Source organism: Rhineura floridana, chromosome 9, assembly GCF_030035675.1.
Source record: "Rhineura floridana isolate rRhiFlo1 chromosome 9, rRhiFlo1.hap2, whole genome shotgun sequence".
Classification (NCBI taxonomy): Eukaryota; Metazoa; Chordata; class Lepidosauria; order Squamata; family Rhineuridae; genus Rhineura; species Rhineura floridana.
This window is the reverse complement of record NC_084488.1, coordinates 45,163,106-45,191,089: the sequence shown is the minus strand read 5'-3', so window position 1 is coordinate 45,191,089 and position 27,984 is coordinate 45,163,106. Positions and strand designations below refer to the sequence as shown.

The following is a 27,984-nucleotide window of genomic DNA, read 5'->3' as shown; positions in this document are numbered from 1 at the left end:
AATAACATTCATTCGAACACAGAGGAACCTTCCAGGCAGTCACCAGCCTCTGAGAACAGAATACTTAGACAAAACAGATTAGTTGCAATCAAAGTGTATTTCATTCTGCATCTCCGTGAAGGGATGTTAATCCTACCTATGTGTAAGAACTTCATGCCAATCATAAATAACAGGACTAAAAGGCTGTCTAAAATGTTAAGAGCAGACATGAAATGCTATTTCTCTTTCACATGTAGCCAGTGATTTCATCCCAAGAATCCATCTTTGAAAATATCATTAAAAATACATAGACCAGTTTCTTTTTTCCTTTTGTCAAGCAACCAACAGAATAGAGAAGAAACATAAGGATTAGAGGAGAATAAGCTTAAGGACAATAAAGCATATTTTTTTTCTCATTGGAAATTGGCCCGTTAGGGCTCAGCTCTCTGTGGTAACTGCTAGGTAGAGCTGCGGGTTCAAACAGAAAGAATTTTGGGGGAAGTGAAGTTGCAACACAATTGTTGCCTTAAGTCCCATTAGCTAAAAGAGAAAGAACAAATCATTTGCTGCAGAGCAATCCTAAACCCCTGATCTAAACTACTGGAAGGGATTAAGCTATCGCAGTGATGTCCATCTTCTGTCCTCTGCCAGTTTCCACAGGTGTGGGAGAGGGTGGGCTTTCCTCCATTCCAGAGGTCCATGCTGTGCCTAGCCAAGTGAAAACTACTGCCAGCAAATCTCCCACCAGCAGTAACATGCAGAAAGCAACAAAAACTGGCAGTTCAGGGTGGAACCCCAGCAGCTTTGTATCTGATAGATCTACAACCTGCAGGTCTGCTGGTGAGGGGCATCTTTGGTGGTGGCACAGGGAAAAAAAGTGTAAAAATGCCGTCTCCTTCCCTGGCCCGTGTGAGTGGCAGGTCTTGAGATGTGGCCATCAATCTGCTGCAGAGTCTGGCCTCACTGTTCCCTGGCCAGGGTTAGGATTACTGCATCTGGGTCCTTATTCCCAACAGTAGTGAAGGGCAGTGGTGTGTATATGTGCATGGCAGCAAGGACTGGAATTCTGGCGGCAGCTTTTCAATAATGGCATGAATCATTCCTGAACCATCATAGTGGTATGAAGCCTATTTCCCACAATGTGCTTGTATGTGAATCAGACCCTTGTTTTGAGTGTGGCATGTGGAACGTTACTGATTACACTGAAAATAATTTTGAATGACGAGAATATAATCCATTCATATATTTTTTTAAAAAAATAATAAAATATTTTTAACAAACATGTTCACATTTTTTAAAAAGTAATAAACATAACATAGCATTAATAAAATAAACAATGCCTACCAATGAAATAAGCATGAAACAAAATCTACAGCACAGATAATTGTATAGTGTCATATACTGTATGTAAATAAAGCAAGTTATAGACCAATGCTGAATAAGCCATGGCCTGGTGAACACTTTTCATAGTGAATGTAAACTACAAAAGTAAACTGCAAATCTGAGTCGGAGACTGAAATTATTATTTGTATTTATGTTAAAAAATTAAAAATTATTTAAAAAATTAAAAAATTAAATATGTTAAAAAATTAAAAAATTTCTCAGGAAACAGCATAGTTAACAAACTCAGCATCACAATTCTATTAAAATATATAACTCCACTCAGTAAGCTCAAAATATTGTTATGGGTTTGGGGTTGAGATGGATGATTTCCATGAGTCCCCTTCTAGCCTCTTATTTGGAGCCTTGTGCCTGGGGGCGAGAAACCCACTCTGTTAGTCAGATGAGTTTCTTTTGTTAATCTAACAGAGTGGCCGGGTGGGTTAATGGGTCTGTCAAGTGCCCATTAACTGGTGAATGGACCAGGGAGATCCTATTGTTATTGAAACTCTTCAGGAGAGCCTCCCCCTTCTCCTGGGGCCTAGAAGAGGTTTGTGTTTTGAGTTGTGTCTGGGAAACGCTGGGAACTGGAGGCAGGCGGAGAGACTGGCTCTCTGCACAATGGCTTTGGGGTGCCTCCTGTAACCCTGATGGAAAAGAAAGATCTATTGGACTGCTGATGCCTTGAACCCCTCCATCCTAAGCTCAGGTTGGAATGTGTATAAATAAATAAACCATATTTCATAAAGACACCACAGTCTCCGATGACCTTCTTTCCAAGGAAACCAAAGCTTGGCCGAGAGGAGGGACCTCTGGAAATGTCTCACCACTCAGAGATTGGGGTGGCGTCCAACAATATGAATATAAAAAGCCAAAGACACAATTAACAAAATCCAAAACAGCAATTGGAAAGAAAAGATCAGAGATAAACTAGAAAAAAGAAAAATAATCAGCCAAAGGCCTTTCTAAAATAGCCCTTGTGATGTTCTCATGCACTTTGCTTTGCAAAGCTCAGTCAGGGGTTTTAATATACATATATAGTTTTATGGTTTTTTGGGGGGGTGTTTTGCTACTGCTCTGCTAGGAAAATCTATGCCTATGATACTACTTTCTAATCAATATTAGTAGAATATTCTGAAAAATATGGAGCTGAGTATGCATGTTGTGTCAAAGTGTACTGTATTACATTTTAAACATAGGCCTTTGGCTTATGTGTTTTTATTTTTAATTATTAATTCAGCCTTTCCCAATCTTTGGGTCCTCAAATGTTGCTGGACTACAATTTTCATCAGCCCCAGTCAGCATGGCCAATGGTCAGGAATCATGGAAACTGTAGTGCAGCACCATCTGGGACCCAAAAGTTGGAAAAGGCTGCATTAATTGACAGTACAGTTTGCGGGTTTAAATATGAGGGGGGAAATAGGGGTAGTAGATTGATTTTTATTTCTGCTTTTGATGAACAGCATAAATGGTGGGTGTTGAGCAAGAAAATGAAATATATATTAGCAAATTTAGGTTTGGAATTCCCTTCCTTTTTGGGTGAAGTCAGATATTTTTTAAATTCATTTTTTCCTATTTAAATACCCTTTAATCAAGAATCTAGTGTTCACCAGCATTGTTTGACTTCTTGGGAGGAAAAATTAGATATTGAATGGAATCGTTATTTCATGTCAGAAACTTTTCAGTGCCTGAACATCTAAATTGGGTGTTCAGAGAAATAAAGGGGAGTAGACATTTAGAACATTTAGAACATAAATAGGCAGTGATTAAACAAAAACTTGTAAAGAACACAATGATAATCAAATCTTTAAATGCTTCTAGAGTTTTAGAAAGAGCATGCAATGGTAAAGAATGACCAGATCTGAGATTATAAAGACAAAGGATGAAGATTATACATTGTTTTGAAAATTGCATGCAAAGTAATTGGAAAGTAATTTCAAGACAAAATGTTGTAGTGGGGACCTGCAATACTTTCAGAACAGAAGATAACAATCAAGCATAGAATATGAGCAGAATGAGCTTACAGTAGATGACTGGACCCAGCATGCTCAGCCAAAGCAAGAAATATTTGTATTGATTTCCCACATATAGAAAATGTCCTTCACTTGGCAGATCCTGATGACCAGATTATAAAAACTAAATCTTTTGTGATGAATACTGTGATAATTCTGTCGGCGGTCACAGATAAACTAGCAGCATTGTTGATGCTATTGGTCTCATCATAAGGACTACTCCATGGTTACACATCTTAGAACCATAATAGTAGATGCTACATAAATGCACAATTGCCAGTGGGTGATATTCAACCAAATCATACTCACAGTAGACCCACTGAAGTTAATGGACTTTACAAAAGTTTCTTAAATCCATTGCTATCAATGGATCTACTCTAATCATTAACATTATATATTACCCAATGAAACAGGCACAGCAGTCATTCATTTAGTTCATCTCCTTCTCCTGGCTAATATCTAATAGAATTTACTCATCTCTTGAAATTATGACTTCTGGATTCCCCCACCTGCACTCCATGTCATTGGTTGCTGATAGAAGATGAGGAGGTAATATTACAGAATGGAAGGGGGAGCTAGATAGGCAATTACCATTTTTGGTTGCCATTTTGGGGCAATCTAATGAAAAGGACCTTTCACAATAAGGGCACAAGGTGATATGTACGTCCAGACCAGGTTGCTTAACCCAACTGTCCCTGCAAGGGCAATCAATAGCCTACTGTGTGTCCTGAAGGAAGGTAGAAGAGAAGAATCCATAAATTCCTAAGTTGGGGAATTAGGCCTTAGGACTCTCCCCAGCCTCCTTGGGTATTTTTATTTAGCTGGAATGTATTGTTGAACTGATAATGCTTCTTGGTTGCCTGGATGAAAGATATAGAAAGATGTATAAGAGTGTGTAGAAACTAGTCCACAGTACAAAGGTAAAATTTACATGCATTGCTCCATCCACTTTTGCTTTGGCTCTGGACCTGCTCACCATTGTCCAATGGCCTATAGAAGGTTATCCAGCAGGGAATATGCCCCCTGTGCTGAAAAAGATTCTCCATGCCTGTCCTAAAGAGGCCAAAATATTTTGTAATGCTTATTTGTATTTATTTAAATTTTTTATGTTTATTTATTTAATATTTTAAATTGTAAATTGTAATATTTTAAATTGTAAATATTTTAAATGGCAAATTGTCATAGCTTAATAAAACATAGGATAAACAGTTTTCCTGAGTCTCCTTCTACGGCCTGAAGCACATAAAGAAAAGGCAGGGAGGTAGATTTATAATTTGGTAAATTTATAATTTGAATAATGATAAATGTTGCAGATGCTCTGGTAAGAACAAGCTGAGCCCTTAAGAGCCCTTATAGGGCAGTTGCTAGCAGCATCTGAGTTGCAAGATGCTGCTTTACTTTAAAGGGCCCAGCCTTCTCCTGCAATCTTCTACAACCACAGAGTGGGGATTCACCAGTCGTTTTCAGTCATCTGCAGCGGAGTCCTGTGAGTCAGAGGAAAACATTGCCATATCCTCAGTTTGTGGGGGCACAGACCCCACAGGTTCATCACGTAAAAGTGGTTCTACGGCTGGCCCTGTGTACCCTTCTGATTTCCCCCCCTCCAACTTTGAGCTTCTCCTGAATTTGGGGGATTTCAGACCTCTGGGATATTCAAAGAAATGGCACCCCATTGCAACATTATGCTTGGCTCCTACTCCTTCTGGTCCTTTCCTTCTCTTAGCGCAATGCTATAAGAAAATTATTTAAAAAATAATGCTGACAGGAGAACCAGGGCTAAGCAAAAGCTCTCCATGCTATTCTAAACACTATTTGTGGGCAGTAAAATTGGGGCTTGGGCATTTCGTTGAATTTTCTTCAAGGAAGGACTGAAAATGTTCCCCACCTAGAAGACTACTACTAGTTCATATTGGTGGAGGAAGGAAGCAATGCACTAAGATAGGAAGGAGGAGGCCAAGCATAATGCTTCCATTGACATTATTAGCGTATATGAAACAATATTAAAACTGAATCCACAGTGCTTCCCCAAATTCATGGAGAGTGAAATTGGGGAGGCCATTTCTTTGAATAACCTAGAGGATGACTGAAATACTCAAAATTCAGGGGAAGCTCAAAGTTGGGGGGGGGATCAAATGTCAGAAAACTTTCTTTTTCTTGTCACAAGAGTGACTGGCATATAGATGTCAGTGCTGTCACACTAAAGGTCCATTTCCTATGTTGTGCAGAACAGACCACCCGATAAGATGGTATCTGTAGGAGGCCCTCGCGTGCAGAGTACAGTGATCAACTGGGTATATAAGGGATAAGACAGTCTTTCAGGTATCCTGGTCCCAAGCTGTATAGGGCTTTGTACATCAAAACTAGAAACTTGAACTTGGCCCGGTAGCGAATGGGCAGCCAGTGCAATTATTTCAGCAGCGGGGTGACATGTTGGAGATACCCTTTTGCACCAGCTGCAACTTCTGGACCAGCCTCAAGGGCAACCCCACATAGAGCGCATTACAGTAATCTAGCCTGGAGGTTACCAGGGTGTGGACAACAGTGGTCAGGCTATCATGGTCCAGAAATGGCCACAGCTGTTTACCAGTCACAGCTGGTAAAATGCACTCCTAGCCACTGAGGTCACCTGGGCCTCTAGAGACACCCCCAGACTATGAACCTGCTCTTTAAGAGGGAGTACAACCCCATCCAAAGCAGGCAACTGACCAATTATCTGAATTTGGGAACCACCAACCCACAGTGCCTCCATCTTCTAGGATTCAGACTCAGTTTATTGGCCCTCATCCAGCCCATCACCGAATCCAGGCAGCGGTCCAGGGCTTTCACGGCCTCTCCTGATTCATATGCTACAGAGAAATAGACCTGGGTATCATCAGCATACTGCTGACACCTCACCCCAAACCTCCTGATGACCACTCACAAGAGCTTCATATAGATGTTAAACAGCATGAGGGACAAGGTAGTACTCTGTGGCACCCCACAGCACAACTGCCATGGGGCCTAAAGACAGTCACCCAATGCTATTCTCTGAGAGCGACCCTGGAGATAGGATCGTGACCACTGTAAAACAGTGCCTCCAATACCAATCTCAACAAATCAGCCCAGAAGGATACCATGGTGAATGGTATCAAAAGCCACCGAGAGATCAAGTAAGAATAACAGGGTCGCAGTCCCCCTATCCTTCTCCTGATAAAGGTCATCAATCAGGACGACCAAGACCTATTCAGTCCCATAACCAGGCCTGAACCCAGACTGGGATGGGTCAAGATAATCTGTTTCATCCAAGAGTACTTGCAATTGCTGCACCACAACCCTCTCAATCACCTTCCCTAAAAAGTGGGTATTTGCGACCGGTCCGTAGTTGTCACAAAAAAAGGGTCCAGAGTGGGCTTTTTCAGGAGTGGTCAGATCACTGCCTCTTTCAGAACAGCTGGAACCACTCCTTCCCGCAATGATGTGTTGACCATACCCTGGATCCACTTGGTCAACCCCTCTCGGCAAGCTTAATAAGCCAAGACTGGCAAGGGTCGAGATGACATGTTGCTGGCCGCATCAACACAAGCACCTTGTCTGCATCATCAGGCCGCATCAACTGAAATTGTTCCAAGAAGCTGCAGCTCATTGGGGATTACAGTAGACGTGGATGGGTCATCAAGACTGCTATGGAGGTGAGCAACTTTACCCTAAAAGTGCTGGCCCTCACATGTGCAGCCCTCACAATCAGCTCCAAAAAAGAGTGGTTTCCTGGTGACATAGATGGAAGTTCTGCAGACCACAGCAACTCCTTCTCCTCCCCCTGTTCCTGCAGCCTGTGCTGGTGTTGCACTGAGTATCCAGGTGGGCAAAGCTGGGTCAGATCAACTCCTCCTAGCTCACCCACCCAAGTCTTGGTAATGCACACCAAATTGGCACCATCCACAATCAAATCATGGATGTGAGTGGTCTTATTGTGTACCAATCTGGCATTAAACAACAACACACACAGGCCAGTGGGCACAGCAGATGAGCAATGAGGAACCCATCCATGAGAGGAGCGGCAGCAAGGAACAAGGCGCAGATAGCCTTGCCCTCATCTTCTATGGTAATTCACCCCCATGACTATATTTCCCTCTACCCATGATCACTGAAATTGGGGTGGCATCACCCATATTCCACCGTACTAAGACTCCTCCTAAACACCTGATATGGGCCCAACATGAGCCCACCAACAAAACCTGCCTGAGCCAATTATCCCAGTAGGCCTCTGCGAGAATTGGGAACAGTTATACCCATTCAAACTTTTCCACACAGGGCACATCTACTCCCCCTCCTGTCTCACACCCAGAGAAGGCCAGCCTTCTGCCAGTTACAGACTCTCACTCTGAAGGCATCTGGTGACTTTTTCCTATCATTCAGTTCACTGCACAGACACTCACCCTGTGCAGGAACTAGACATGCACCACACGCCCTCCCCACCACCAATCTCCTCTAGATTGGTTTAACAGAAAAATAAAACAATTTTTTTTTAAAAAAAAGGTAATAGAAAGGGGGTAGTACCCTCACCCTTGGTGTCTCCCCATCAGTGGCAGACCCGCTGCCCAAGGGCAGCAGCTGATGCAAGAGGCTGCAAGATTAATTGCAGTCTCTCTCTGGAGCCAGGGTCAGGCAGCAGGTCCCAGTCCTTGCAGCACTTACCAGGGACTTCAGCTGTCATGAGGGACAGCAACCCAAAGGAGCTTGCAGCAAGCACCCAGATGCTCAGATACTCACTCCCATTTGGTCCTTGGGGACCTCTGAAGAAATGCTCAAAGCAGGAACCCTGTGCTTGTTATGAATAAATGAAAATGTACAGCTACTTGTGTGACCTTCCTGCTAGTATGAATAATTTCCACCTCTCTACTCCCAAAGCTGGTGAATTTCCTGAAAAACCTTTGGTGAGACAATGTTGTCAAATGCTTTTTAAAACTAATAATTCAAAAATAGAAGCAAGTTATTTCCATTGGAACCTCCCCGTCTTGTCAATATGATTGTTGCCATTTCCAAACAAACACAAAGCTCTTATAAGCTGGTCAGACAGAAGCCATGCTGACTCTGATTTTTTTTTTAATCTGATAGAGCTGAACACAAAGGGAACTAACTCCTGAACATGAGTCACAAATAGATATATCATTTTAAACCACTCACCGATCTAAAATAAAGTTAAGTCGGAGTCCCTCAGCCATAAGGAAGCTTTTAAAATGGAATTAATGGCAAATAAATTGAAGTAGGCTATCCAGAGATAAAACTAAAACAAACAAAAACAGAGACAGAATTTTGTGTGCAAGCATATCATCCCTCTAGATATACACCTTGAAATAACATAGATGCTATATCAAAATATGAGGATGTAACAAAGGGTGTTGGTTAGGGTTGCCAGGTTCTTGGCCTGAGACTGATCCTGTATCTTTAGAAGAGAAAGTCAGCCAAGTGCAGGTGTTCTTGCAACTCTGTAATGGGATAAACCACAAGGTGGAATTCTCCCTTCCCCCTCCACAACTTTTAAAGATACAGAAGACCTCTTGGTTGCCAGGCCCAGGCTCTAAGAGGTCTTCTGTATCTTTAAGAGTTGTGGAGGGGGAAGGGGGAATTCCACCTTGTGGTTTTTCCCATTACAGAATTGCAAGAACACCTGCACTTGGCTGACTTTCTCTTCTAAAGATACAGGATCAGTCCCAGGCCATGGACCTGGCAACCCTAGCTGTTGGTGGGTGTTTCTTTTTGGGGGGTGAGGAAGTGTGTGTTTTTGTCCCAGCCCCTCAGACAGAAGATTTGGTATTGCAGTCTGCCCAAAGCAGTCTGTTACATACTCAAAGGCAATAATTATTGCAGAAACAGACATTTGAGTAAATCAGATAATTAATCCAGTGCAGCTGGTATTTTTAAAAAATTGGCACCAGCATTGATATCATTTAGTATGTTGGCACCAAAGAATATAAGGAGTACCTTGGGGCAAGTGAAGTACACAGAGTACTAGTAAATTTTTAGGGTCTAGGGGAAGGAGCACAGAGGAAATCTAGTTTTCTTTTCCAGGACCACTGGCCCAGGCTCAAAATAAAAAGAGACCAAAGTTTAAATGGAATTAGAGCTGAGGTACTTTTGTAACATTTTCACTGAGAATGGCTTGTCTTCAACAAGGTTGGAGAGAGTCATTAGTTCTATAGGTCGCTGCCTAGAGCTTGGGCCTCTAATACCAACAGACCATGGCAAATTGCATAAGCCTTGTGGGTGCAAAGGAAGTCTGCCTAACATATCCAAAAATATTGCTTGCCTAAGGACATGTTGAGATTCTCCATGGTACAGAGTGGTAAGCGGCGGTAACGCAGCCGAAGCTCTGCTCACAGCCAGAGTTCGATTCCAACGGAAGGAGGAAGTCGAATCTCCAGTAAAAGGGGTCGAGGTCCACTCAGCCTTCCATCCATCCATGGTCGGTAAAATGAGTACTCGGCATATGCTGGGGGGGGGGGTAAAGAAAGGCTGGGGAAGGAACTGGCAATCCCACCCCATATATACGGCCTGCCTAGTAAACGTCGCAAAACGTCACCCTAAGAGTTGGAAACGACTTGCACTACAAGTGTGGGGACACATTTACCTTTACTTTAAGGACATGTTGAGCACACAGCGTAAAGTCTCCCCATTTCAAACCAGCTACGGCATCTGCTGCAGCACACTCAAAGTGTAACATTCAGTGTTGCAATTTCCTTTTTAAAATGTTAACCCTATAAAAAATTATAAATCCTTTTTAAAATTATGACCCTCAGAAATGTATTTATTATCCTTCCCTCAACAATATTTGAAATGGTACCAATAGTAAGGAAGAAAAGTTAGTATGGCAATCAGGTTTTATATGTCCAGTTATCTTCTATATATTTGGGAAACTTGTTTATCTCTATGCATTTGGACACCTCTTAAGATTCCATAACCAAATTTTGCATGATGGTTCCTGAAATCAAGGAGCAGGTTTTTGTCTGTGTTTGTGTATACATAACAATTGGACAACATGTTGAATTGAGATGGCAGATTGACCCTTTCCAAACTGCACTGATTTAACCAAATTTAAGATATCATAATCAAATGGTTTTTGTCTGTGTTTGGATGCAATTGGATATCATATTGAATCAAGATGGCAGACTGAACCTTCCAAAACTGTACTGAATTTTGTTTGTTTGTTTCTTAGAAGTCCCAAGCAGTGCCAGGCACATTCCTATAGTTCTTGGATAAAGAAGGGCATCACTTTAATTTCTGAGGTTTTTTACATTTTCCAGGGATGATCATAATGTACAGATTGACCTAAGCTGAAAATAGTCAACAAACGTCATCAAATCAAGAGCACTTGACTCTCTTCCCTTTCTTAGTGGAACAATGCTGTCCAACAATAGCAAGGCTATTGTATGAAAAATGTTGTCTAAATTTCACAGACAACCTCAATAGCCTGTGCATGGTTGCCAACAAAGCATGCACAGCTAATTATATAATATATATAAATATATAATTATATATTATATAATTATATATAATTAGGGGCTATTGTACTGCCTAAAATTAATTTCTAGGTGTGTTAATATGAGGGCTATCACATTTTTCTTTACTTTGGTTCTGCCTGATAAGGTAGTTGTATGTTTCCTATTGTTGCTAAAAACAGAGCTGAATAATTGCTAGCCTAGAAATGCTTGAGAATTCAAATTTCTGTGAATTCTATTGTAAACTTACCTGATTTTCATCGCCCAGATTAATGTGCAGATTGGAATGTAATTATTCTTCAGATTTTGTACATCTCCAAATTTTGTAATACAGTTCTTGGCTCAAAACTGTATCAAAATTCATTAAAACTGCATATTTTAGGATAAAATATGTTTGGAAATGCAATCATTGAGTCACATTTAAATATGTGTTCTATTATTAAAATATATACTTAAATATGCAATTACCATTTATGAATTTTCATATCATTTTTTTTAAATGTGGAAACAGAACAAATTTATGAACAGATACAAAATTGACACAGTTGAAAACAGACTCATCTGTCCTTATGCTACTCTTTATATTTTCAAAGGGGGAGCAGCCTTTGTCCCTTTTCCCAATAGCCTTTGGTAAAAACTGAGATCTTTTTGCATGAACTACGAACAAATGTAATTGAGCCTGTGTAACACCTCCCCATTCTAATTTCAGACTATTACAAATATCAGACTGGAGATTTTCATCTACCTGTTCAATATGCTGCCCCCCTTCCCCCCATTACCTGATAAGAGTTTTAGTGAGCATCATATCACCGGGTCTCACTCCTGCAGATTAGATTTCACTACATAGGATTCTTACTGAGGACAAATGAAGTAATATCACAAGGAATTTTGGTGTTGGTGAGCAAATGTATATCCTGTGCTTCACTATGGTAGCTTATTGGCTGCCCTCACAATGTAGTGCCATAAGACAGGAAGTATTGCTCAGCTGCCAAGGCATCTGAAGGATGCATTTCCTTCCTGGAACCCCATAAAATGGGTGAACATTTTACCACTGTCTGCAGAAACGTCAAGGTGGCTGGGACCATTGCACAGCCAATAAACAATGTTGTGATTTTGGCCTTAGCCCTGATCATAAGCTTCAGACTGAGAAGGTAAGCTTTTGACTTTGACATACAAAGTCCTAAATGGCGTGGGGCCGAACTATACCTGTAAGGCTGCATCTTCCAGTACCATTCTGCTTGAGAGCAGAGGTTAGCTAGGAAGGCCTAGGCGATCATTCCATTACCAAGTGACATCTGACTAGCAAGAACCTGGAACAGGCTTTCTCAGTGTTGGCACCCCAGCTCTAGTTTGAGCTCTCCCTTAAGATCAGAATGCTGCCATGCTGTATGGTTCTTATGGCAGCTGAAAACATTTCAGTGAGCCTTTGGGCAGTGGCAGCAGATGACAATTGTATTTTTATCAGATTGGACATTTGTATTCTGGATTCAGATATGTGGCATATATTCTATATCTTGTTTATAATTTGTTTTTATTGCTACATATAATCTACCCTACAACCTTAGGGTGAAGGGCAGGATATAAATCTCAATGATAATAAATAAGCAGGGTTACTATTTATAGGACTGAGACTTAGTATAAATGACAGAAAATATGTTTTTTTGGGAAGACTTGAAAGAGCACACTAGGCACTGGAGGTAAACAGAGACCCCCTTCTGCCACCAGAGCAATGATCAACCAGGTAAATAAGTGGGTTCACTAGAAAGTCTGGGGAGCAATTGGGGACATGATAGGGTCCAACGTGGCTTGTAATTTGGCTTAGAACAGTGCTTTCTGCATTTAGGGAAAATGATTCAACTTTTGAACTAAATTAAGAGCCAAACAATACAACCCATGGGGGGAAGGCTTTGGTAACACCTGCGGGGGGAAAGAGGGAAAACTTCTATTGCCAGAGTGTTTAACAGTCAGACCCTCTTCCCAAGGAATTCTGGGGATTGTAGCTCTGTGAGGGGAATAACATTCTCCTAACAACTCTCAGCACCTTTCACAAACTACACTTCCTAGGATTCTTTGGGGGAAGCCGTGGCTGTTTAATGTGGAATAAATGTCTGGTGTGGATATGGCCAATATTTCACTCTCTGTGATGGATATTACAGAAGCTATCCATGAAAAATAATTGCAATGTTTGTAATGACCATATTATTTATTTAATCTTTTTCATTTGTACATCATTAATATTAGGGAGAGAGCCAGTGTGGTGTAGTGGTTAGAGTATTGGGCTACAACCTGAGAGACCAGGGTTCAAATCCACACACAGCCATGAAGCTCACTGGGCGAGTCACTGCCTCTCAGCCTCAGAGGTAGGCAATGGTAAACCACCTCTGAATACTGCTTACCATGAAAACCTTATTCATAGGGTCGCCATAACTTGGGATCAACTTGAAGGCAGTCCATTCATTCATTCATTCATTCAATATTAAGGATGGGGTTCACTGCCTAGTTCTGATCTGCTTGTATTCTGATAGACCATTACTCCATCCCAATATGCCTTTTTTGTTGTTGTTGTTGTTGCTTTGGCGCTTGCTGATTTGATCTACTGGGGGCTTTTTTATTGCGAAAAAAATGCATAATTTTTAACGTAAATCCCTATGAAAATGATCCACATGGTTTATTTTTTCCTATTTATCACACCTTCACATTGTTACAAATGTATCAACTTAGATGAAATTACAAGGACAATTATGTAAAATCCAGGGGAAGTTTTTTTTAAAAATCTGTGCCTGTTACAGCTGCGGTTCACCACAAAAATATCTGTGCCTATCACAGCTGCAGCCCGCCACAAGAAATTAGTGCTAGTCTGAAAAGATAGTGGACTGTTGGATTCAGTTGGAATCCAGTACTAAGTCCAATTAAGCGGATATTCTTCCCCACCCTTAGTTAATATAAATATTTGGTATTTTTCATAATGTTTCTAGATTGCTCATATTTTAGGTGCTGATTGGCAGTGTTTGCAAAGGCACAGGGCTTTGCAGGAGGCACTTGCAAAGCTGATCAGGCATGTTGTTACTCCTGACATCATTTAGGGTGGGCATGACTTGGCACAATCTCATAGTCAAATGGGTAGGCCTGCTGGACCTAATTAGGCTCTCAGGCCAGAAGCACCCTACCACTGTTTTAGGAGCATTACCTATAGGAAGTAGAAATTGTAGACTGGACAAAATTTGTCCATATTTTGATAGCAGCATTGTATGTCTGATGAAATTTCAATGAGTTCTGTTCATTTTCAAAGGGTTTCTATTCTGATAATAGTAAAGAATAACAACTAATATACTTAACAACAACAAACCCTGATCATGGCAAATTATTTTGTAGGAATTAAAAATTAGCCATGCAATCTTATGCGTGTTTACTCAGAAGTAAGTAGCATTGAGTTCAATAGAATTAATTCCAGGTAAGTGCGAATAGGATTATAGCTTTAGTATAATTTTGTTTTTCATAACCACTCTGATTACTAAAATTGCCTTAGGATAATGAGGGCTTATAGGCGTTTATAATTAACGTTGGGCATTAGTGACCTGCTTTCAAACACTGTTTATAATAATTAAAATAATTAAAATGTTGTGACTTGATACATATGGTTCCAAGTTATGAATAGCCACTTTATTGCAATAAGCCCCATAAGACAATCATTTAGCCCTCCTCATTTTGTCCTACTGAGTCAATGAATGGCAGGCCTGCTCATAATTTGCCCTGGCAAGAGGTGGCTGTTATTATAAATATCTCACATCTCCATATTCATTTCCCTTATCTAGTCACCGTTTAAGTTTCTTCTCTGCAGTCTGTTTGTTTTCCTCTGCTGTCTGCATGACACTCTTCTCAACAAGGTCATCTTTATTCAGCAATGTATTATGCACCCTTGTACTGTCTTTATGGAGCAAGGGTAAAGTCACACTGAGGTATATTCCTACTTCCTCTTTCCAGCTGACATTGTAGGAAGGATCTTTTGGTGAGTAAGTGGTAATATTTCTTTTGCAAAGGCTACTTTTGTGCTGAGAACATGGTCAGGCTGGTTTGAGTGGTTTGTTTGTCACAAATTTTTCCCCATGACAAAACATTGCTGTGGTTATGTTATACTTTGTGACACAAGGAGAATCCGTCTTTTCTGACTTTTAAGCTCCTTCTCTTTCATTCCCTCTTTTAGAAGCCACACAGACATTTGCCGTCAAGGGTCCCTTGGAGTCACTACTCTTCTGTGTCTCTTAGCTTTTTGTTCTTATATGAATGGCACAGATTTTTCCCTTTGACTCTCCCACCCCTTTTTCTCTTTTTTTATAATATATGCACAATTGTGCTATAAAGACTCATCAAAGTCACAGCAGCTCTACATTTATCTACACTGAACTGTCTTTGTCATTCATTAGCCTTTCAAATGTTCAAGATACTTTTTCAACAATCTAGTTAGAGTCTTCAAAATGTATTGCTTCCTCTCTCATCTCTTTGTGAGTAAATTTTCTTTTTTCCTCTGTCTTTAACTTGCTGAGCATCAATTTGCTGAATTTTTGAACCAGGGAAGTTCATTTTGAACCAGGAAAGCCAACAGGATTTTTGAGAACCCATACTGTGTATACGGTTTGGGTCCTCAGACCAACTCACAAAAGAAGACACTGATTTCCAAACATTTTGCATATGTTTGGTGTCATATGCAAATTTGTGTCCTCATCTTCAAGTGGAGTTGTGCCCCCAAAAATAAATCAGTGGCCACTAAACATGATAAAATGTCTGACACATGGAATGTGAACAGGTGAAACATTTTCTGTAACTGTGTTTCTATACTAAAGAAGATGTAACCTGTTGAATTTCTGCTTGCCACATAGCTGTTAAAAGCACAAGAATTGTGCTTCTCCCCAATGCCAACCCTAAACCAAACCCTAGGCTGCAATCCTGTACCCACCTACCTGGGAGTAATCCCCATTAAATACAATCAGACTTACTTCTAAGTAGAAACATAGAAGCATAGAACAGTAGAATTGGAAGGGGTCTATAAGGCTCAATGCAGGAATCCAGCTTAAAGCATACATGAGAGGTGGCTGTCCAGCTGCATGTTGAATGCCTCCAGTGCTGGAGAGCCTATCACCTCCCTAGGTAATTGATTCCATTGTTGTACTGCTTTAACAGTTACAAAGTTTTTCCTGATGTTCATTTGAAATCTGACTTTCTAGATACCACTCTATTGTAAGGTACATGTATATTATTGTAGTGTAAGCTAACTATACAGTAAATTCTGGTCTTTACAGCTAACGTGTCTGGTTTTTAGCTTTTGAACAGGAGGAGACATGCCTAGACCTCTTTGCAAAGTTTTCACATGTTGCATTTGCCATTTGTGGGGGGCGGGGATTCTTTAACTTTCACCTGCACTTATTGTGTAGTAATATTTGCATAAAATATCTTCTAGGAAGTACCTGATGTCAGATGAACCTACCAGAGGAAGGGTGCATCCTGATTGCTAGGAAAAAAGGAAAGAAAAAAGAGGAAAGGGCAAACTATGGAGATTCCAATGACTAGAAAATGAGACAAAAGCAGGAAAAGTGCACTAAACAGGAACCAAAACCAGCAGACCCCAGAGATTCCTATTTCCTGACATCTAAACAACTCCCTTGTCAATCATGTCTCTAACTTCACTCATTGGTTAAAACACTGAAAGATGGGAGCAGCTAGGCTGGCTCATCTCACAGAGATCATTTGCTTGTTCTCCTTCATAACTTTCTTATTTTGTAGGGGCCTGATAAGACTTATTTTTTGTTGTTCTTTTTTTAAAATAAAGTTCAAAGTGTGGGTCCCCTGTGGGCTGTTCGCATGATACATCAGTACCCCCTGTACCCACCTCTCTTAGCACTACCAGCACTTCTGCTGTAAAGGTTGTAGCATTTGGGGCTTTTTAGTTTAGAGAATGTCATTCCTAATTAGGGGCGTATTTGCCTCCACCATAATTACAGGGAAGACTCGGGAATATTCTCGAATCATATGCTAGGAGCCACGTGGGATCAATCATCCAATTAAGGAAGGCGCAGAGCAGCAGATATAAGGCTGCTCCGTCCTTTCCGCTCTTGCCTTCTTTGCCTCACGGCACTTACTGCTAGTTCACGCTTGCAGGGGCTCTTTCAGCATTCTGTTGGTGATCGTTTCCTTGCTACATACCTCGTTTACCCTTCTCTGCTCTTTCCTCCCAGTCCCGTTGCTCTTCGTCATTCTCTGTTGTTGTTTTGAGCCCCGACAAGCAGCTGGGCTGCGGGCATCCGCCCACGCACCCTGCGGCTTCTCGCGGGCTTGCCGGCTGTTTTCCTTTGTATTGCCGGCACTTTAAAGCGTTTGTTGCTTGTGTAGAGCCCAGCTTGTTTTTTCTTAAGGTGTTTGTGGGTGGCGACGTTCCTGGTTGGGGTATTCCCTTGGTTATATATACAAATTTTGATTCCGTTTGTTTTGCCCCCCCCCTTTTCTTCCGGTTTGTCTTTAAATTGTTAGTTAAGAACATAAGAACATAAGAAGAGCCTGCTGGATCAGGCCAGTGGCCCATCTAGTCCAGCATCCTGTTCTCACAGTGGCCAACCAGGTGCCTGGGGGAAGCCTGCAAGCAGGACCCGAGTGCAAGAACACTCTCCCCTCCTGAGGCTTCCGGCAACTGGTTTTCAGAAGCATGCTGCCTCTGACTAGGGTGGCAGAGCACAGCCATCATGGCTAGTAGCCATTGATAGCCCTGTCCTCCATGAATTTGTCTAATCTTCTTTTAAAGCCATCCAAGCTGGTGGCCATTACTGCATCTTGTGGGAGCAAATTCCATAGTTTAACTATGCGCTGAGTAAAGAAGTACTTCCTTTTGTCTGTCCTGAATCTTCCAACATTCAGCTTCTTTGAATGTCCACGAGTTCTAGTATTATGAGAGAGGGAGAAGAACTTTTCTCTATCCACTTTCTCAATGCCATGCATAATTTTATACACTTCTATCATGTCTCCTCTGACCCGCCTTTTCTCTAAACTAAAAAGCCCCAAATGCTGCAACCTTTCCTCATAAGGGAGTCGCTCCATCCCCTTGATCATTCTGGTTGCCCTCTTCTGAACCTTTTCCAACTCTATAATATCCTTTTTGAGATGAGGCGACCAGAACTGTACACAGTATTCCAAATGCGGCCGCACCATAGATTTATACACACTGGGTCGACATTTTCATCGTGCTGTCCACTACAACCCCGAGGTCTCTCTCCTGGTCGGTCACCGCCAGTTCAGACCCCATCAGTGTATATGTGAAATTAAGATTTTTTGCTCCAATATGCATAATTTTACACTTGTTTATATTGAATTGCATTTGCCATTTTTCCGCCCATTCACTCAGTTTGGAGAGGTCTTTTTGGAGCTCTTCGCAATCCCTTTTTGTTTTAACCACCCTGAACAATTTAGTGTCGTCAGCAAACTTGGCCACTTCACTGCTCACTCCTAATTCTAGATCATTAATGAAGAAGTTGAAAAGTACAGGTCCCAATACCGATCCTTGAGGGACTCCACTTTCTACAGCCCTCCATGGGGAGAACTATCCGTTTATTCCTACTCTCTGCTTTCTGCTTCTTAACCAATTCCTTATCCACAAGAGGACCTCTCCTCTTATTCCATGACTGCTAAGCTTCCTCAGAAGCCTTTGGTGAGGTACCTTGTCAAACGCTTTTTGAAAGTCTAAGTACACTATGTCCACTGGATCACCTCTATCTATATGCTTGTTGACACTCTCAAAGAATTCTAATAGGTTACTGAGACAGGACTTTCCCTTGCAGAAGCCATGCTGGCTCTGCTTCAGCAAGGCTTGTTCTTCTATGTGCTTAGTTAATCTAGCTTTAATAATACTTTCTACCAGTTTTCCAGGGACAGAAGTTAAGCTAACTGGCCTGTAATTTCCGGGATCCCCTCTGGATCCCTTTTTGAAGATTGGCGTTACATTTGCCACTTTCCAGTCCTCAGGCACGGAGGAGGACCCGAGGGACAAGTTACATATTTTAGTTAGCAGATCAGCAATTTCACCTTTGAGTTCTTTGAGAACTCTCGGGTGGATGCCATCCAGGGCCGGTGATTTGTCAGTTTTTATATTGTCCATTAAGCTTAGAACTTCCTCTCTCGTTACCACTATTTGTCTTAGTTCCTCAGAATCCCTTCCTGCAAATGTTAGTTCAGGTTCAGGGATCTGCCCTATATCTTCCACTGTGAAGACAGATGCAAAGAATTCATTTAGCTTCTCTGCAATCTCCTTATCGTTCTTTAGTACACCTTTGACTCCCTTATCATCCAAGGGTCCAATTGTCTCCCTAGATGGTCTCCTGCTTTGAATGTATTTATAGACTTTTTTGTTGTTGGTTTTTATGTTCTTAGCAATGTGCTCCTCAAATTCTTTTTTAGCATCCCTTATTGTCTTCTTGCATTTCTTTTGCCAGAGTTTGTGTTCTTTTTTATTTTCTTCATTCGGACAAGACTTCCATTTTCTGAAGGAAGACTTTTTGCCTCTAAGAGCTTCCTTGACTTTGCTCGTTAACCATGCTGGCATCTTCTTGGCCCTGGCGGTACCTTTTCTGATCTGCGGTATGCACTCCAGTTGAGCTTGTAATATAGTGTTTTTAAACAACTTCCAAGCATTTTCGAGTGATGTGACCCTCTGGACTTTGTTTTTCAGCTTTCTTTTTACCAATCCCCTCATTTTTGTGAAGTTTCCTCTTTTGAAGTCAAATGTGACCGTGTTAGATTTTCTTGGCAATTGGCCAGTTACATGTATGTAACTTGTATGTAACATGTATGTAACATGTATGTAAGTTGCTTGCGTTTGTGTGCCTTGTTAGTTTCAGTGCTCTTTGGTTCTTAGATATATATATATTTTGATTGTTGATATATATATTTTTATTTATTTGCTATTGTGTTATAACCCCCCCTCTTCCCTCTGTTCTATTATTCCGCTGATCAGCTGTGAGGCTGGATCAGCTGTGAGGCGGCGTGGGAGGCTTTTCCTTGCTTGCCTCCAGCTGTTTGTGTTTGTTTGAATTTCCCGCCTTTTGGTGTTATCCCCAGTTTGGTTTATACTTTATATTTGCAGCGTTTCCCCCACCCCTTATTTGATATAGCAATCAAGTAGTGTTTAATTAATTGGATTTTGAATTATTTATAAATAAATAAATAAATAAATAAATACATAAATAAATTTTTAAAAAATTTCTTTTTTAACATTTTTTATATACATATAAATAATATCGGTGTTATATTGATAGTTAATTAATTTGTAAGTTGTTTTAATATATATTGGGGTTTTCTTTGGCATAAATTGTTAATTATCGTAAGTATTGGGAATTGATTGGTGTTTCATTCTTTACCCCCCCCCATTTTAATTATGTTTGTACTCCTACATTCATGTTTTGGTTTTAAAATGCTGTTCTTGATCAATTAGCTTCATAATTTTGTTGCATTTATTGTGCATGGAGAAAAAGTATAGATGCTTATGTAACATCATCTGAAGGGCAATAGATAATTTATTTTAAGGTGAGTTCATTGGAATCCCACATCTCTGACTTCTTATGTGGCTTCAAAATATGTATAAGTGTGATTCAGAGAAAGGTAATTTATGCTATGCAAGCATAAAGGAAATGCTCTACAGCCAGGTGAACTCATTGTTGTGGCTTTCTGAGAGCCAATACGTTAAGGTTAATGGAAAAATAAATAAATAAGTAAATAATATATATATATATATATATATATATATATATATATATATATATATATATATATATATATATATATATATATAAGTTTGCTAAATCAGTGTTTGTTGGCTTTTTGAGTGATTAAGTTTTAACTGTAATTTTCTTTATGGATCTCTAGTAGTTAATAAGCTTATAACAATAGTTTTTCTATAGCAGGAGGGTAGCAGGAATGTTTTAATATGTTGGTTGCTTAAGGCATTCTGTTGCCTGTAGTTTTGAATGCTTTGTTTTATTCCTGAAATAGCTAAATGAAATATACAATATGCCTATTTTAGGAATGATAGCTTATTGGTTCTTGCTTAACCTGCTCCTCTAGCATTTGGTAAATCTATATCATGAAGCTTTTCCAAGGCATTTTTAATTCAATTTAACTTTATTCCAAAAAAATGAATAGTATACTGCTTGTTTCACAAGATACAGGTACCCTCTTCAATCACATCTATTTCATGGCAGTCTCGTGCATACTAGGCGCTGCTACCTGTTAGATTCACATTCATTCATACGTCGGGATGGCAGCACTTGTTTACATCATATGAAGAAGAACCTTCTGTGGGAAACCTGCATAGGTTGTGTGGGCTTTTGCGTTGTGGCCAGGCTGTCGTCTAGATCCTGATCACTTCTACTGGGTTGTGCAAGTGCTGCTGGCCAGATGTGACTTCAACGGCCATTCTTTCTTCAAGAACAAAGGACTTGCTCCTGTAGCTTGAACTGTAGGTAAGCTTTGATGCAGTCGGTGGTTGGTATTTTGGTGTCAGTTTAGGATCTTGGGTGTGCCGAATAATGGCTGGCTGCTTTTAAGGGGCCTGGGGGCTCACAATAGAATTTAATTTCTGGACTATTTTCCAACAGTGCTTGCGGAATATATATGGCCTTCTGCCCTTCTGATCCGCATGATACGTTCAGTGCAGCATTTGGTTATGGTTATGTGGTAAATCCCCAGAACCTCAACGTGATTTGAGCTATGCGCCTTGTGCATGCGTTCATTCTGCAAAGTACAGTTGCATTCCACTCGAATGCCGCCTGATCCTATGAGGCCATCCCCCCCCCATGTATGAATGATGTACACCTTGTTGCAGCCCATGCTCTACTAAGGGGGGCAGGACATTACCGTTGGGAATATATCCTGCCTCCTTTTTGCCTTTTTTCTTTAATTTTCAGGCCAAATGCATTCAAGAACCCATTTTATGAAAACCAAATGAGGCTAGTCGCATTCCACCCTGATACCGCCTGGTCCTACGTGGCCCCTGTTAAACAGTTGATGTTCCTGCCTTCGATGATTCTTAGTGCCCCCCCCTCTTCCAGGCCTGTTATCCTGGGTGGTGGCCTTACCAATAATTTTAGGGAGCCTTTTGCCCTGGTAAAATTAGCTTTCCGGGCAAGTCATTGTAATATTTGAGCCCTGCACTTATATTGCTGTGCTGTTGTCAGCGCATATGTTTAAGATGGACCAGTGGGCTTGTGATTGAGTGGTGAAGCTGAGGGGCTGCCCATCACCCTCTCTGTCCCTGGTTCGCTGAGGGACCTTTCTCTCTGATTAGGCCAGTGGGCCAGTACTATCTTTTCATGTATCAATGGCTACGCATTGATTCAGTTTTGATTATTGCTATGTTGTTCGCAAGGCCATTATGTTTAAGGATTACATTTCTTTCATACAGGAGCAGCTGCAACATTTGCCATTGTGGGCACGTGTTCTGGAAGTATTCTGCTATTTATGCTGTATTCAAAGGGCAAAAACTTATTTCTGTCATAACTATCACTTGACACTTCTCGGCGCTGGCCTTTAATCCAAGGCAAGAGGAATGCAGGATCATTCTGTGGATTTAGGGTCAGTAAGGTCCTTGTAGGTTGGTCGTGTTCCGCTCCTAGGGCCTCTGACCGGAGGAGGCTAATCACGCCCAATGTCCTCCTTCAGATCCTGCCTTTATTTAGGTCAATGTGCTCATCTTGTATGAGTCGCACCTGTTCGCCACAGTAACTCTGACGATGTTCTATGGTGCTTTTCACCCTAGTGAATTATTGGTTTCCTCAAAGCGCGATGTGTCCTATCGGGCCTTATGCTCTGGCGATTGCACGTTAGGTGCAGATTTAGTGAGGTTCTCCTTAAAAGTCTATAAGACTGATCAAAAGGGCCATGGTAGTTTTGCTTCTTTATAGTTGCCAGGTACCTGACTTATGCCCATTTTCCGCTATGCAGCAATGTTTGTGTTTCAGGCCAGCTGGCCAGCGTTATCTCTTTATACATGCAGATGGTTCTGCCCTGACTCAGTTTCAATTTTGGGCCGTTGTTCGGCGGGCCTTGTTGGCCAGTGGTTGCGATGTTGGAGTCTATGGGCTGCATTCCTTTTGACTTTTCGCATGGGCACGGAGCTGCCGTTGGAGTGGCCTATTCCTGTGGATCATCTATTGCAGTTTATGATACATTTAAAAGGGCACAATAATTCTGTTTCTACTATTGCCGGTCACCTCTCGGCGCTAGCCTTTATTTCCAAGGCAAGGGGGCTGCCAGATCATTCTGTAGATTTTAGGGTCAGAAAGGTCCTTGAGGGTTGGTCGCGTTCCGCTCCCAGGGCCGCTGACCGGAGGAGGCCAATCACGCCCGATGTACTCCTCCAGATCCTGGCACTATTTAATTCTTTATGCTCATCTCAGTATGAGTCACACCTGTTCGCCGCAGTAACTCTGATGATGTTTTATGGTGCTTTTCGCCCTAGCGAAGTATTGGCCCCTTCTAAGCGCGACGTGATTCATCGAGCCTTATGCTTTGGCGATTGCACATTAGGTGCAGATATAGTGAGGTTTTCACTGAGGGTCTCTAAGACCGATCAAAAGGGCCATGGCAGTATCGTGCTTTTACGAAGTAGCCAGGTCCAGGTATTGTGCCCTGTGTCTGCAATGCGACAATTCTTATCCATTCGGCCAGCGGGCCAGCGTTATTTGTTCATACATGTGGATGGTTCTGCCCTGACTCAATTTCAATTTTGGGCCGTTGTTCGGCGGGCCTTGTTGGCCAGTGGTCGCGATGCTGGAGTCTATGGGCTGCATTCTTTCCGGATTGGTGCGGCTACTGCCGCGGCCCTTGCGGGCATGAGTATCAGCGAGATACAGGCGATTGGCAGGTGGCATTCTGATGCATTTAAGTCTTATGTCAGGTTTTAACAGATGACTTTGTTTCTGTTTCCTGTAGGTTTGAAAAACATCCCAATTCCCGTCAGGATCGTCTTGTGTGGCCACTCAATTGTGTTTTGGGCTCACCGGAGGGCATCCTTGTCTGTTCATGGAACACAGTTGCAGCTTTCTGCCACAGCTACAGTTCAGTGGGAAGCCCGGAGGGGCATGTTATGGGATGCGTTGTTGCCTGCTGTGTGCCGGATCATGTCATTGACTGACAAGCCGCACATATTATTAATTCATTTTGGGGGAAATGATTTGGTGCAGCGTCCAGGGTTGGATTTGCTGCTAAAAGTTACCCGGGATCTCATGTGGCTTATCAGATCATATCCCAATCTTATACTTGTATGGTCTGAAATGCTTGTTAGAAGGGTTTGGAGGGGTGCTGTTCACCCCAATAAGATAGATAGAGCTAGGAAATGGGTTAATAGGAAGGTTAGGGATTTAGTTTTGTCCCTTGGCGGGGCAATTATTCCTCATGATAGGATTAGATTCCATGCCCCGCATCTATTTTGGGATGACGGTGTTCATCTTTCTGAACAAGGGTGTGACCTGTTTGGAGGATCTTATGGGGGGATTAAGGGGATTGTTATTTTCATTGGGTGGAGGGGACCAAGCTTAAGCTGATCCCCCCTTGTGTCATAGAATTCGGGCAGATGAGGTATATGGGGGTTAAAAATTAGGTAGTTAAGGCATCATGAAAAAGGGGCACTCCCTAGGGAACCATCAGGGCTTTGTGTCCGGTGGGGATCTGGGTTGTGTCCTTGTGGGACCTGCTTGCGCATCATGGTGAACGCCTGTACGGCGGGGCCATGGTGTGGAGGTTGGAGCCACACAGCTGGCTCCAAGAGCAAGGAGGGAGGAATTCACCCACATCCTTGACTATGGAGTTACGTGATGATGAGAAGTGATGCCTTTAGAAGGTGAGGGTGTAATCCCTCGTAGTTAGGTTTAGCCTCACCTGCCCGAAAAGATATAGATTTGAATAATTGGCTGTATTGCATTGGATTTAGGATGTTATATTTTAATAAATATAACATTATTCCAGTTTGGTGTCACGAGTCTTCTTTGTGTGGGGGCAAAAGGTGGGTCAGAGGAGACATGATAGAAGTGTATAAAATTATGCATGGCATTGAGAAAGTGGATAGAGAAAAGTTCTTCTCCCACTCTCATAATAGTAGAACTCATGGACATTCAAAGAAGCTGAATGTTGGAAGATTCAGGACAGACAAAAGGAAGTACTTCTTTACTCAGCGCATAGTTAAACTATGGAACTTGCTCCCACAAGATGCAGTAATGGCCACCAGCTTGGATGGCTTTAAAAGAAGATTTGACAAATTCATGGAGGACAGGGCTATCAATGGCTACTAGCCATGATGGCTGTGCTCTGCCACCCTAGTTAGAGGCAGCATGCTTCTGAAAACCAGTTGCCGGAAGCCTCAGGAGGGGAGAGTGTTCTTGCACTCGGGTCCTGCTTGCGGGCTTCCTCCAGGCACCTGGTTGGCCACTGTGAGAACAGGATGCTGGACTAGATGGGCCACTGACCTGATCCAGCAGGCTCTTATGTTCTTATGTTCTTAAGTACAAGTGGAATTTCCATTCACTGTTCCCACTTCAGAGGGTATATTGTTTTTTGGTAGTGGTATATTCCATTTAAAAGAAATGGGGGTAGAACAGCATCTGATTGTCCTGATGAGCAACCTATACTCCGGACAAGAGGCTATTCTAAGGACAGAATATGGAGAGACCGATTGGTTCCCCATTGGAAAGGGTGTGAGACAGGGGTGTGTTTTATCACCCTATTTGTTTAATCTATACATATCATACAGAAAGCAGGATTGGACCAAGATGAAGGAGGTGTGAAAATTGGAGGGAGAAATATCAATAATTTAAGATATGCAGATGATGCCATACTACTAGTAATGAATTCAAACGAATGCTGATGGAAGTTTATTTATTATTTGATTTATATCCTGCCCTTCCTCCCAGCAGGAGCCCAGAGCGGCAAACAGAAATGCTAAAAACACTTTAAATCATCATAAAAAACCTTAAAATAAATTAAAACAAAACAACTTTAAAACATTTTTAAAAAAGCTTTAAAAACAAAGTTAAAGAGGAAAGCACAAAAGCAGGGCTATAGCTGAATGTCAAGAAGACTAAAGTAATAACAACAGAAGATTTATGTAACTTTAAAGTTGACAACAAGGACATTGAACTTGTCAAGGATTATCAATACCTCGGCACAGTTATTAACCAAAATGCAGACAATAGTCAAGAAATCAGAAGAAGGCTAGGACTGGGGAAGGCATCTATGAGAGAACTAGAAAAGGTCCTCAAATGCAAAGATGTATCACTGAGTACTAAAGTCAGGATCATTCAGACCATGGTATTCCTGATCTCTATGTATGGATGTGAAAGCTGGACAGTGAAAAAAGCGGATAAGAGAAAAATCAACTCATCTGAAATGTGGTGTTGGAGGAGAGCTTTGCATATACCACGGACTGCGAAAAAGACAGATAATTGGGTGTTAGAACAAATTAAACCAGAACTATCACTAGAAGCTAAAATGATGTCTGAGGTTATCATACTTTGGACACATCATGAGAAGACATGATTCACTTGAAAAGACAATAATGCTGAGAAAAACAAGAGAATAGAAAAAGAGGAATACCAAACAAGAGATGGATTGATTCCTTAAGGAAGCCACAGACCTGAACTTACAAGATCTGAACAGTGTGGTTCACAACAGATGCTCTTGGAGGTCACTGATTCATAGGGTCACCATAAGTCATGATCGACTTGAAGGCACATAACAATATTCCATCCTTACAGTGGGTAGATCATAGGTTGGTGAGTGGTGTGGTCTCCTTCCGCTTCCTGAGCCTTCATGGTTTCCGTGCATCCCTTCTCTCAGCATTTTGAAGCTGGTGCTTCTCACCACCATTTTAGCACCCCGTGTGTGTGTGTGTGTGTGTATGTGTGTGTTGTTTTTACTGGTTTTGGAAAAGCATTTATTTATTCATTCATTAGATTTATATCCCATCCTTTCTCTCAGTAGGAGCCCAGGGCAGCACACAAAGTACTAAAAATACTTTAACACATAACAACAACAGACTTGAAAATATATTAAATATATTAAAACAAAACAACCATTAAAACATATTAAAACAACTTTACCATTTTAAAAGCATTAAAAATCATTAAAAAGATTTTAAAACATATTAAAAAGAAATTCCAACACAGATGCAGGTCCCAACTTAAAAGGCTTGCTGAAAGAGGAAGGTCTTCAGTAGGCACCGAGGAGATAATAGAGATGGTGCCTGTCTAATATTTAACGGGAGGGAATTCCAAAGAGTAGGTGCCACAACACTAAAGGTCTTTTTCCTATGCTGTGCAAAACAGACCTCCTGATAAGATGATATCTGCAGGAGGCCTTCTCCTGCAGAGTGTGGTTATCGTCTGAGTATATAAGAAATGAGACAGACTTTCAGGTACCCAAGCTGTATAGGGCCTTGTACACCAAAACCAGAACCTTGAACTTGGCCTTGTAGCTAATACGTAGCCAGTACAATTCTTTCAGCAGCAGGGTGACATGCTGGCGATTCCCTGCCCCAGTGAACAGTCTCGCCATAGCATTTTGCACTAGCTGCACCTTCCGGACCAACCTCAAGGGTAGTCTCACATAGAGCGCATTACAGTAATCCAGCCTGGGGGTTTACCAGTGCATGGCCAACAGGCTATCCCAGTCCAGAAACGGCCACAGCTGTTTTACTACCTGAAGCTGGTAAAAGGAACTCCTAGCCACTGAGGTCAACTGGGCCTCTAGTGACAAAGAGGGATCCAGGAGACTACGGACCTGCTCTTTCACAGGGAGTACGACCCCATCCAAAGCAGGCAACTGACCAATTATCCGAACTCTGGAACCACCAACCCACAACATCTCCATCTTACTAGGATTCAGACTCAGTTTATTGTCCCTCATCCAGCCCACCACCAAATCCAGGCAGTGGTCCAGGGCTTGCACTGCTGATTCATATGTTACAGAGGAATAGACCTGGGTATCGTGAGCATACTGCTGACACCTCACCCCAAACCTCCTGATGACCCCTCACAAGAGCTTCATATAGATGTTAAACATTATGTTGGACAAGATGGTACCCTGCAACACCCCACAGCATAACTGCCAGGGCG

The 27,984-nt window shown here is 41.6% G+C and overlaps 1 long non-coding RNA gene across 1 annotated transcript; it reads left to right on the top strand.

The window, feature by feature from the left end:
- The first annotated feature begins 11,913 nt into the window (after window positions 1–11,913).
- Window positions 11,914–24,212, top strand: LOC133364450 (uncharacterized). The gene is made up of 3 exons (XR_009757943.1): window positions 11,914–11,997; window positions 21,040–21,339; window positions 23,810–24,212. It is a non-coding gene; the product is annotated as an uncharacterized LOC133364450 (long non-coding RNA).
- The last annotated feature ends 3,772 nt before the right edge of the window (window positions 24,213–27,984 follow it).